The sequence below is a fragment of the Manis javanica genome, chromosome 16, assembly GCF_040802235.1.
Source record: "Manis javanica isolate MJ-LG chromosome 16, MJ_LKY, whole genome shotgun sequence".
Classification (NCBI taxonomy): domain Eukaryota; kingdom Metazoa; phylum Chordata; class Mammalia; order Pholidota; family Manidae; genus Manis; species Manis javanica.
The window spans coordinates 13,087,501-13,100,188 of record NC_133171.1 but is presented as its reverse complement, the minus strand read 5'-3'; the positions used below and the strand labels follow the sequence as shown (position 1 = coordinate 13,100,188).

Genomic DNA, 12,688 nt, shown 5'->3' with positions numbered 1-12,688 from the left:
TCATTTTTGTTCTAAACCCCCTTTCAATATGTTCTGTTAGATGTTGTAGTCCAGGTCCAGGGGCTAGTGCCCAATCCAAGTTCTGTTTTCAAAATGCATCTCCAGTTTCAGGCTCCATTCCACTGACAAAGTGAGTTGAAAACATTGCTGTTCCATCAGTATCTTCCTTATCTCCTGAATGTTGTCCAAAGGTATTTCTAATCTACTCTGAATATCCTGTAGTTTCATCTTTTTTGCTTTTTGTTGTTTTTTTTAATGGAGTATAGCTGACATAAACATTATATTTGTTTTAGGTGTACAACATAATGATTTGACACTTGCATACATTGCAAAATGATCACTTTAATAAGTCTAGTTAATATCCACCATCATATATAGTTACAAAGAATTCTTCTCTTGTGATAACAACTTTTAAGACCTACTCCATCAGCAACTTTCAACTATGCAACACAGTCTTAGTAAATAAAGTTGCCATGCTGCACATGATATCCCCATGAGTTAACTATTTATAACTACAAGTTTGTACATTTAATCCATAGCCCCAAACCTCTGGCACCTCCACTTCTGGCAACCACCAAACTGGTCTCTGTGTCTATGATCCTCTTTGTTTTTCCTCTGTTTTTTGTAATTTTTTTTGGATCCCAGATATAAGTAACATCATACAGTGTTGTCTTTCTCTATCTGACTTATTTCATTTAGCATAATGCCCTCAAGGTCTATCTACGATGTTGCAAATAGAAAAATTTCATTCCTTTTTATGGCTAAGTAGTATTCTTCTGTGTGTGTGTGTGTGTGTGTGTGTGTGTGTCACATTTTCTCTATCCATTCATCTGTTGACAGACACTTAGACTGTTTCCATAACTTGGCTATCATAATTAATGTTGCAATGAAAGTGGGGGTGCATAAAACTTCTCAGGTTTGCATTTTTGTTTTCTTGGGATATATTCCAAAGTGGAATTGCTGCATCATCTGGCAATTCTAGTTTTAATTTTTTAAGTAATCTTCACAGTGTTTTCCATAATGGTTGCACCAATTTATATTCCCACCAACAGTGCCCAAGTGTCGCCTTTTCTCCATATGCTCAGCAACAGTTGTTTCTTCTTCTTTTTGATATTAGCCATCCTAACAGGTGTAAGTAGTATCTCGTTGTTTCTATTTTCATTTCCCTGATGATTAATTATGCTTATGTTGAGCATTTGTTTATGTTTATTGACCATCTGTATGTCTTCTTTGGACAAATGTCTAGTCATATTTTCTGTCCATTTTGTTTAATTGGATCATTTGGAGTTTTTGTTTTGTTTTGTTATATTTAGTTGTATGAGTTCTTTATATTTTGGGTACTAACCCATTAACGGATACATGATTGCAAGTATTTTCTTCCATTCAGTAAGTAGCCTTTTCATTTTGTTGATGGTTTCCTTTCCTCTGAAGAAGATTTTAGTCTGACATCCTTTGTGTGTGTCATCAAGGAGCTTACCAGCTATGTTTTCTGCTGGCAGTTTAATGGTTTCAGGTCTTATATTCAAGTCTTTTACTCCATTTTGATTTAATTTTTGTTTGGAGTGAGATAGTTGTCCAGCTTCATTCTTTTGCATGTAGCTACCCAGTTTTCCCACCACTGTTCATTAAAGAGACTTTCCTTTCCCCATTGAATAGTCTTGACTCTTCTGTCATAAATTAATTGACCATATATGCATGGGTTTATTTCTGGGTTTTCTATTTTGTTCCATTGATCTGTGTGTCTGTTTCTATGCCCGTATCATGGTAGTTTGTTTACTATAGCTTTTAAATATAGTTTGAAACCAGGCAGTGCAATGCTGCCTGCTTTGTTGTTCTTCCTCAAGACTGCTTTGGCTATTTGCAGTTCCATACAAATAATAGGATTGTTTGTTCTGGTTCTGTGAAAAATGACATTGGAATTTTGATAGGGACTGCATTGGATCTGCAGATTGTTTTGGACAGGATGGTAATTTTAACAATATTAATCCCTCCAGCCCAGGAGCATGGAATATTTTCCCATTTATTTGTGTCTTCTTCAATTTCTTTCATAAATGTCTTGTAGTTTTCAATATGTAGGTCTTTCACTTTCTTGGTTAAATTTATTCCTAGGTATTTTATTCTTTTTAATGCAATTATAAATAAGATTGTTTTCTTAATTTATTTTTCTAATAGTTCATTATTACTTTATAGTAATGCAACAACAGATTTCTGCATATTGATTTTGTATCCTGCAACTTTACTGAATTCATTTAGTTCTCACATTTTTTTGGTGGAGTCCTTAGGGTTTTCTATATATAGTGTCATGTCATCTGCAAATTGTGACAATTTTACTTCTTCCAATTGAAATGCCTCCTATTTCTTTTTCTAGCCTAATTGCTCTGGCTAGGACTACTAATACTGTGTTGAATAAAAATGGTTAGAGTGGGCATCCTTGTCTGGTTCTAATCATAGAGGAAAACCTTTTAACTTTTCACCTTTGAGTATGTTAGTTGTGGGATTGTCATATATGTCCTTTATTGCATTGAGTATGTCCCTATACACCCACTTTTTGAGTATTTTTATCATAATGAATGTTGAATTTTGTCAAATGCTTTTTCCTGCATCAATTGAGATGGTCATATGGTTGCTATCTCTTATTTTGTGGATGTGGTGTGTCACTGATTGATTCGTGGATGCTGAACCACTCTTCCATTCCTGGAATAAATCCCACTTGGTGACATATATGATCCTTTTAATATGTTGTTGAATTCAGTTTACTAATATTTTGATAAGGATTTTTACATTTATTTTCATCAAAGATATTGGCCTATAATTTTCTTTTCTTAGAGTGCCTTTATCTGGTTTTGTTACCAGGATAATGCATACCTCCTAAAATGAGTTTGGAGGCATTTCCTCGTCTTTTTTGGAAGAGTGTGAGAAGAGTGTGAGTATTGGTGCTTCATCATATATTTGGTAGAATTTACCAGTGAAGCCATCTAGTCCTGGACTTTTATTTGTTGGAAGATTTTTGATAATTGATTCAATCTCCTTACTTGTAATAAATCTCCTCATATTTTCTGTTTCTTCATGATTCAGTCTTGATAGATTGTATGTTTCTTGGAATGTATTCATTTCTTCTAGGTTGTCCAATTTGTTGGTATTTAATTGCTCATAGTAGCCTCTTATGATCCTTTGTATTTCTGTGATGTCAGTTATAACATCTCTCATTTCTAATGTTATTTATTTGCATCTTCTCTCTTTTTTTTTCTTGGTGAGTCTATCTAAAGGTTTGTCAATTTTGTTCATTTTTTCAAAGAACCACCTTACCTTCATTTGATCTTTTCTACTTTTCACTTTTTATTTCATTTTCCTCCACTCTGATCTTTGTATTTCCTTCTGTCTACTAACTTTGGGCTTTGTATATTATTCTTTTTATAGATCCTTGAGGTGTAAAGTTAGGTTATTTGAGATTTTTCTTGTTTCATGATGTAGGTATTTATCACTAAGAATTTCTCTCTTGGAATTGCTTTTGCTGCATTCCATAAATTTCAGTATGTAATATTTTCATGTTTGTTTGTCTCAAGCTATTTTTTTTTATTTCTCTTTACATTTCTTCTTTGACCCATTGGTTGTTCAGTAGCATGTTTCTTAATCTCCACATATGTGTAAGTGCATCTTTTTTGTTTGTTTATATTATTAAATTGTGACCCAATAGATATCTACTAAAAATATTCTGGGTATAACTTTTTGGACTTAACTTCATCTTTGGTCTTTTCTTAATCCCATTTTATGAGGAAAGAGGGATCCTGTAGGTCCTTTTCCAGGTAGGTCCAATCAGCTTTTCTCATCCAGAATTAAATATCTGAGATTCTGAACACTGTGTGTAAAAGTTGATATAGCTCAGGTAATCCTAGGTCACATGCCCCCAAAAGATCTCTAAATTCTTATGTGACTATTTGCTTGTCTTGTTTGAATCTAAGGAAATCGCTCATTATAGTTCTTAATTCAGCTTAGGTACAAGGTTTTCTCCACTTGTCTGCATACCTGACTCATGGAAAGGATTGATATAAAGAGACACTGCATTCTTGGGACTTAGGAGGGTTGTTTGTAAAAGGTAGGAAGTCTGAACAAGAGGAAGATGAGAGAGGAGTTGATAAAGGCACAGAAGAAATTGGACTAGAAGGATAATGTGGGAGATGGGTTGCTGGATATCAAAGTGGTTCTAGTTTGCTCTTGCTTAACTTTACTGAACTGCTCATTAGCTCTGGTCAAAGAACCTTTTAATGAAGCCATTTTGGATTTGGAATTTTGTTTGGAGACCTCTGCACACCAATCAAAAAATGCTGCCAATTAGGCCTGCAAAATATTCCCTTTCTTTTTCTCAAATGAACAATTGTAGCAAAACAAATGTTCCCAGAATGGTCACTGAAGGTACAAATCATCCTTGGTGAAGATATGCTGTTTAGAAACACAGGTACAAGAATTATAGTTGTAAAGATAGTACATGTAAGAAGCAGGAGTTTTTCCATGTATAGGAAAGGATTTCAACTTACATGACCCATGAGAGCTGGCAACAGTTGGTATGAATGTAATACTTCTGCATCCTGTGTCTCGAGCCTCCTGCCAGAAAGTTAGCCACCTCCAAGTGAAGACCCCACAATCTATACCCCTGGAAGGCAGGAAAACCACACCGCACAACACTCTCTCTGGATCAAAGCTAGTTCTTAGAACACAAAATCAAGACAGAGGAAAACCTCATCCAGTTTTATTATTAACCTATAGCAAAATTTGTCTAAGTGGATGCTGGTCTGATAAAAACTAAATGCACTGGTCTGTGAAGTCAGCTCAAACCACAGTTTTATAGTATCTATGCCTGTGTTCTATACCATGACTCTCCTTATGACAACACTAAGCACAAAACTGTAACACAAAAGACAGGAAAAAGAGATGAAAAAGAGTGGCCTGACACCACCAAAAATACCAATAAAATGGGAACCAATAACACAACTTGGGTACCAAAATGAGAATAAACAGCCAAGGAACTAAACTCAGAGGGAGTGAAATTTAGACCCAGTGTTGCCTTACCACAACTGCACCTCTGGGGATTCCACATATGGCCAAAGACTGGGATCCATGGCAACAGGCAGTGCAGACCATATCTCAGTGGCATCTCCACTACAACTGTGGAAATAAAAAAGACCAACAAAATGAGAAAAGCAAAGCCTATTTATTCAGTTTCCTACAGCAAGTGATCAACCACCATCACTTATGTTTAGTAGACTCAAGGCAGGCACAGGAGTGGGTAAGGTTTATAGTGGAATAAAGGGAAGCTTCAGCTGTGCCCTGATTGGAGGTTGTTGGCATGCAGAAGCTGCAGGCGGGCTAACTAGAAGCAGGACATCCCAGTTGGTTAGGGATGCATATTTGTGTCCTAAGTTGGAATCACGGGCAAAATATAGGGAAGCTATCTTTTATTAATTAAGTCCTGGCCATGTTCAGCCAATTGTTACAGAGGGTATTGTTTGACTTTTTAGACTGGCTGCTGGAGATCATGGTTTGACTTCCTGGACTGGTTATTGTAGATATGAGCTGTCTTCTTGGGCTAGTTACCGCAGGTTATGGGTCAGAGCTCTGTGTTTATATAGACAATGGTCTGGCCATTGTTCATTGGTATGTTCAGTATCTGAACACAAAACCTTCAACCCAACAAATTCATGCGTAGAAATTTGTTTTACATGAATAAAATGAGCTACGTACAAGGTTATGCATGGCAACACTGTTTTGATAGAAAAAAGAAAAGATTAAAAACAACCAAACTATCATCACAGCACAAAATAAATAAGTGAGGGTGCACCCCTATCATTGAATGCTCAGAAAGTATCCCCTTATTTGTGTTCCCAAAGCCCATTATACATGCTTTGATTATAGCACTCATATGGTATCTATTTATATGTCAGACTTCTCTATTACATTCTTAAGAAATCAAAGAAAAATTTAACTTTATTAATATTTGTGTCCTCTCAATAAATATTTGTCAGTTGAGAGTGAAATACAAGGTATCTATTCCTTTTCAACCAGAAGATAGGCAGTCAAAATAAGCAGTTTAGAGTTTTAATTTCACTAATAAAAAAACACAGTTCTGTAAATTAAAGCATTGTTTTTGAAAAACAAGTTTATTCTATCATGAATTTGGATGTTAGGACACATTTACAGAAAGAAACATGGCTGTTTAATTCAAATTAATTAAAGATCTTGTGACATTACCTAAAATTTCAGCGGACTTTCTCTGAAAAGCCAGATAGCAAATATTTTAAGCTTTGAGGGCCATATTGTATCTGTTACCTATTCGTTGCTTGGTTTCATTTGCTTTTAACAACCTTTCAAAAATAAAACCTTCCTTATTTCTAAGGCTGTATAAAAACAAGTCACAAGCTAGATATGGAGTTCACAGACCCCCTATCTAAAAGCCAAAGTTTACTGACTTTTTTCTATTCTTAAGACAGGACTTTGGAGAAATATCTAAGTACAGGTATCTAAATATCATTGGAAGGGTATAAAACGCACTTCTTAAAGCAAAGAAACAATACAATAAAAGATATTGAAGTGAATCCTGAAATTTTAGAATCAGAGTCACATGGAAGACTTGCTAAAACCCAGACTGCTGTGGGGCCCACCACCCCAGCGAGGTAATGTTCCCTGTCAAGGACCACATTTTGAGAACCACTGCTATAGAGATGGAAATACTAAATGAAACCTTCCAAGACCTCAATTTTGTGCAATATTTCCTTTGCTATGTCATTAAGATTATTCTCATGACTTCAAACAATGCTCCTAGGCATTAATTCCCCTCTTAACTACGTATCAGGCACAACTTTCCAATCTCACCCAACTCTGAGCATAAAAGGAAGAGAATGTTGACAAACAGGTAGCGTCCCTTGAGGAGCAGCTCTGGAACAAGAGCACAGCAGCAATCTGGAACATGATCCCCTTCTGCACTGAGAACTTTCTGTACGCCTCTCTGAGGTAGGCCCTGATATTGAAGGCTGCTGACCTGCCATGAACCAGAATGGAATATAGGGACAGCCTGTGTAACCTGTGTGACTAGTTCAGCCAGTCTTCAAGTATCCCAGGCACTTAGGTGGTTTGAGTTTTTATCTTTTTTTTTTCTCTATCTATTCATGCATTTATTTTATTCTGTTCAGACTGTACAACTGTTAAAAATTTTACAAAAAGTATAAAAGCCATTATCTAATGCAAGTTCAGAGCTAAATTACAGAAAAGGAAAACAGTATAGTAAGTTACAAGAGAGTTGGGTGTCCTGTACAAGTCACATAGTCTGTCATGGGATGTGTGTGAAACTGTAAATATTGCCACAGGAGAATCTGTTGTCTTTGCAGTGACCACACAGTACCTGTCGATGAGGCCTCCTTAGTTCAGTATGTCTTTTCTTTTGAGGAAATGAGCAATGATTCTACTTGATAAGGGTTAAAACTTACTTGCAACAGAGTGGCCAGAAATAAACCTTATTTGTTCCAGAACGTAGCACAGGTAAACACTCTTCCATCTGGTCTGACCATTTTTACAGTAAAGATAGTCACGTCTGGGAGCTGGCCTTCAAGAGTGGGTGGACGGCACGACTCTGGGCCTGCTTGCTCTTTTGCCCGAGGACTCAGGGCATCCTGCTCTCGATACGTCACACTTCCTCCTGCCTTCGTCTTCTGATTTGGTGTTGGTGGCAGCCGCTGCTGGTTGGCCTCCTCAGAGTCTGACAGTGCCTTCCTCTCCTTGTCTTCTCCATCCTTCTTCAGCCTGATCAAGCCCCTCCAGCTGACAACCGGTGATAGACTCCCCAGGTCAGCAGGGGTGCCCTGTGGCTTGTGCTGCCCCAGGGGAAGCAGCTATTCAAGGGCCCAGCAAGCACTGTACAGGTCTGTCCACCATGGGCTCAGCTGCACACCCACTGCCTTAGTGCTGGCCTTGCAGGCTCGGGCTGGGGTTCACCTAGGAGAGAGTGGCTTGCCCTTTTGTAAGGGTCAGTGCAATATTGGAGGTATTCACAGGCACCAGCAGCCCTGGTCTAGCAAGAAAAATGAGAGGGCCAGTGTCTTGCCTCTAGTCGGGTTGTTTGTGCTCAGAGTCCAGGCTGGGCCAAAGGAAACATATTCTCATAGCCCTGGTCCGAGCCACAGGGAATATGGACAAAGTGCTCTAACGCTCACCCACTGTCCAGGCACAGTCGGTGAAGTTTGTTGTCTTTGTTTTGCCTTCCACCTTCATCTGTCCCTCCCTCCTTCTGATCAAGTTGGTTCTCCATGCATTTTTTGGTGGATTTTGATGTTGGTGTCAACATTGATGATGATGTTAGCTTACCTGAAAGCTGTGCAAATGCATGTATATATTTCCCCTGGGGTCAAAAGTGAGATTATTTGTTGAGTTAATATATATCAGACACTTTGAAGAATATGTGGCACATAAGTTGTGCTATACATGCCGCCAAGTTCCAGAATTTGCTATTATTATTCACAGCACCCAGCATAGGGCTGGGCTTTTAGCAAGAGCTCAATAAATGTATTTTAAATGAATGAATAAACAGACTGTATGGCTTTTGGTTATGAGAATTCCTCCCCCAAAGTTTTTGTAGTTTACCCATTGTCACTGGAAACACTAAATGAGAATCCCTCCCCACAAAGTTTTTGTAGTTTACCCATTGTCACTGGAAACACTAATAACTTGGGAAAATTAGATCTCACATGGCTGACTTTGGAAGAATCTTCCCCACTCCCTCAAAGCCTGAACCCTATCTGATGATCCTAAAATGCTAACCCAAGGAGGTTTATCAGAGCAAAAGTCTTCTGAAAAGAAAGACAGGGAAGCAGCTTTTAAAGGAAAGGATATTCTTTTAGGGTTTCCCTAAAGGCATAGATATGGGAAGCCAGTGGAGTTCTGTGTTACTGTTCTTACTTCCCTAGACTTTGGGTAGTAGTTCCAGTTTAAATAGCTTGGAGGAGAGAAGGGTGGGAGTTGGTGGAAAAAAGAAGCAAGTAATTTTTTAAAAAGCATATTGACTAATACCCAAACCAGGCAAAGACCCCACCAAAAAAGAAAATTATAGACCAATATCCCTGATGAACATAGACGCAAAAATACTCAACAAAATATTAGCAAACCGAACTAAAAAATGCATCAATAGGATCATACACCATGACCAAGTGGGATTCATACCAGGGATGCAAGGATGGTACAACATTCAAAAATCAACATCATCCACCACATGAACAAAAAGGACAAAAACCACATATTCATCGCCATAGATGCTGAAAAAGCATTCAACAAAATTCAACATACATTCATGATAAAAACTCTCAGCAAAATGGGTATAGAGGGCAAGTACCTCAACATAATAAAGGCCATATATGATAAACCCACAGCCAACATCATACTGAACAGCGAGAAGCTGAAAGCATTTCCTCTAAGATCGGGAACAAGACAGAGATGCCCACTCTCTCCACTGTTATTCAACATAGTACTGGAGGTCCTAGTCACAGCAATTAGACAAAACAAAGAAATACAAGGGATCCAGATTGGTAAAGAAGAAGTCAAACTGTCACTGTTTGCAGATGACATGATATTGGACATAAAAAACCCTAAACTCTCCACTCCAAAACTACTAGAACTGATATCAGAATACAGCAAAGTTGCAGGATACAAAATTAATACACAGAAATCTGTGGCTTTCCTATACACTAACAATGAACTAATAGAAAGAGAAACCAGGAAAACAATTCCATTCACAATTGCATCAAAAAGAATAAAATACCTAGGAATAAACCTAACCAAGGAAGTGAAAGACCTATACCCCAAAAACTACAAGACATTCTTAAAAGAAATTAAAGAGGACACTAACAAATGGAAACTCATCCCATGCTCTTGGCTAGGAAGAATTAATATTGTCAAAATGGCCATCCTGCCCAAAGCAATATACAGATTTGACGCAATCCCTATCAAATTACCAACAGCATTCTTCAACAAACTGGAACAAATAGTTCTAAAGTTCATATGGAACCACAAAAGACCCCAAATAGCCAAAGCAATCCTGAGAAGGAAGAATAAAGTGGGAGGGATCTTGCTCCCCAACTTCAAGCTCTACTACAAAGCCACAGTAATCAAGACAATTTGGTACTGGCACAAGAACAGAGCCACAGACCAGTGGAACAGAATAGAGTCTCCAAACATTAACCCAAACATATATGGTCAATTAATATAGGATAAAGAAGCCATGTACATACAATGGGGAAATGACAGCCTCTTCAATAGCTGGTGTTGGCAAAACTGGAGAGCTACATGTAAGAGAATGAAACTGGATCATTGTCTAACCCTATACACAAAAGTAAATTCAAAATGGATCAAAGACCTGAATGTAAGCCATAAAACCATAAAACTCTTAGAAAAAAATATAGGCAAAAATCTCTTGGACATAAACATGAGCAACTTCTTCATGAACATATCTCCCCGGGCAAGCGAAACAAAAGCAAAAATGAACAAGTGGAACTATATGAAGCTGAAAAGCTTCTGTACAGCAAAGGACACCACCAATAGAACAAAAAGACATCCTACAGTATGGGAGAATATATTCATAAATGACAGATCTGATAAAGGGTTGGAATCCAAATTATATAAAGAGCTCATGCACCGTAACAAACAAAAAGTGAACAATCCAATTAAAAAATGGGCAGAGGAGCTGAACAGACAGTTCTCCAAAGAAGTAATTCAGGTGGGCAACAGACACATGAAAAGATGCTCCACATCGCTTGTCATCAGAGAAATGCAAATTAAAACCACAATGAGATATCACCTCACACCAGTAAGGACCACCTCCATCCAAATGACAAACAACAACAAATGTTGGCAAGGTTGTGGAGAAAGGGGAACCCTCCTACACTGCTGGGGGGAATGGAAATTAGTTCAACCATTGTGGAAAGCAGTATGGAGGTTCCTCAAAAAGCTCAAAATAGAAATACCATTTGACCCAGAATCCCACTTCTAGGAATTTACCCTAAGAATGCAGCAGCCCAGCTTGAAAAAGACAGATGCACCCCTATGTTTATCACAGCACTATTTACAATAGCCAAGAAATGGAAGCAACCTAAGTGTCCATCAGTAGATGAATGGATAAAGAAGATGTGGTTCATATACACAATGGAATATTATTCAGCCATAAGAAGAAAACAAATCCTACCATTTGCAAAAACATGGATGGAGCTACAGGGTATTATGCTCAGTGAAATAAGCCAGGCAGAGAAAGACAAGTACCAAATCATTTCACTCATATGTGGAATATAAGAACAAAGGAAAAACTGAAGGAACAAAACAGCAGCAGATTCACAGAACCCACGAAAAGACTAACAGTTACCAAAGGGAAAGGGACTGTGGAGGATGGGTAGGAAGGGAGAGAGAAGGGTGGGGAAGAAGAAAGGGGGCCTTACGATTAGCATGTATGATGTGTTGGGGGGGCACGGGGAGGGCTGTGCAACAGAGAAGACAAGTAGTAATTTTACAGTATCTCACTACATTGATGGACAGTGACTAATGGGGACTTGCTGAGGGGGGAGCCTAGTAAACATGGTCTCCCTCATGTAATTGTAGATTAATGATATCAAAGTAAATAAATAAATAAAGCATATTGAGGAGCTAGTAGAGTAAAAACTTCAGTTATTAAAAAAAGAAATTCATGGAGGCTGGCAGCAGGACTGTATCTGCTCAGTGTAAAATTCTAAAAAATGGAGGAGCCACCAATGAAATAAGCCAGGTGGAGAAAGACAAGTACCAAATAATTTCACTCATTTGTGGAGCATAAGAAGCAAAAACTGAAGGAACAAAACAGCAGCAGACGCGCAGAACCCAAGAATGGACTAACAGTTACCAAAAGGAAAGGGACTGGGGAGGATGGGTAGGAAGGGAAGGATAAGGGGAATAAGTGGCATTACGATTAGCACACATGACATGGGGGGGGGTGGGCATGGGGAAGGAAGACAAGTAGTGACTCTATAGAATCTTACTATGCTGATGGACAATGACTGTAATGAGGTATGTGGTGGGGACTTAATAATGGGGGGAATCTAGTAACTGCAGTGTTGCTCCTGTGATTTTATATTAATGATAACAAAATTTTTTTTAATGGAGGATCCACCATCACTTAAAGGGAGGAGAAAAGAAGATTAGGAAATGGGTATACCACTATATATGATGAGACATACCACCAGAGAATGCCACTCATCAGCCATGTGGAAATTCTTACAGTTGCAAATAGGAAAGTCGTTCTTGTTTCCTAATACCTACACCCAAAATGAATGAAAGGAATGAGGCTGACCAACAGAAAAAGAAACTTTGAAAACACTGGGAACCAATATTAAAATAAGCAAAGGCTCATTTTAAGTGATTTAAAATAAAAAATAATTTTAAAGTATAATTTTTTAAAGTATATGGTAATTAAAAAATATGTGTTCAAGAGCCCTGTGAAGAATGACAAAAGTAAGCATACATATAATTCTTACTCTCAAAAAGCTGAGGCATATTTTGCTTCTTCAGGTATCCAAATACACCAGTGAGTGTGTCTGTGGTGGGCACATTCAATCAGAAATAGGCTCTTTTTCACACCAGCACTGTAAGAGCATTGTAGCCTGTGTTCCCTCTCCAGATACCTGGGCAATGA

General features: G+C 38.0%; 1 long non-coding RNA gene across 1 annotated transcript in view; it reads right to left on the bottom strand.

The window, feature by feature from the left end:
• Positions 1-12,688, bottom strand: part of LOC118971165 (uncharacterized) — a 54,785-nt gene that overhangs the window by 41,706 nt on the left and 391 nt on the right. The window contains exon 2 of the long non-coding RNA XR_012126265.1: positions 5,065-5,160. This is a non-coding gene — a long non-coding RNA (uncharacterized lncRNA). The remainder of the gene's footprint in view (positions 1-5,064; positions 5,161-12,688) is intronic.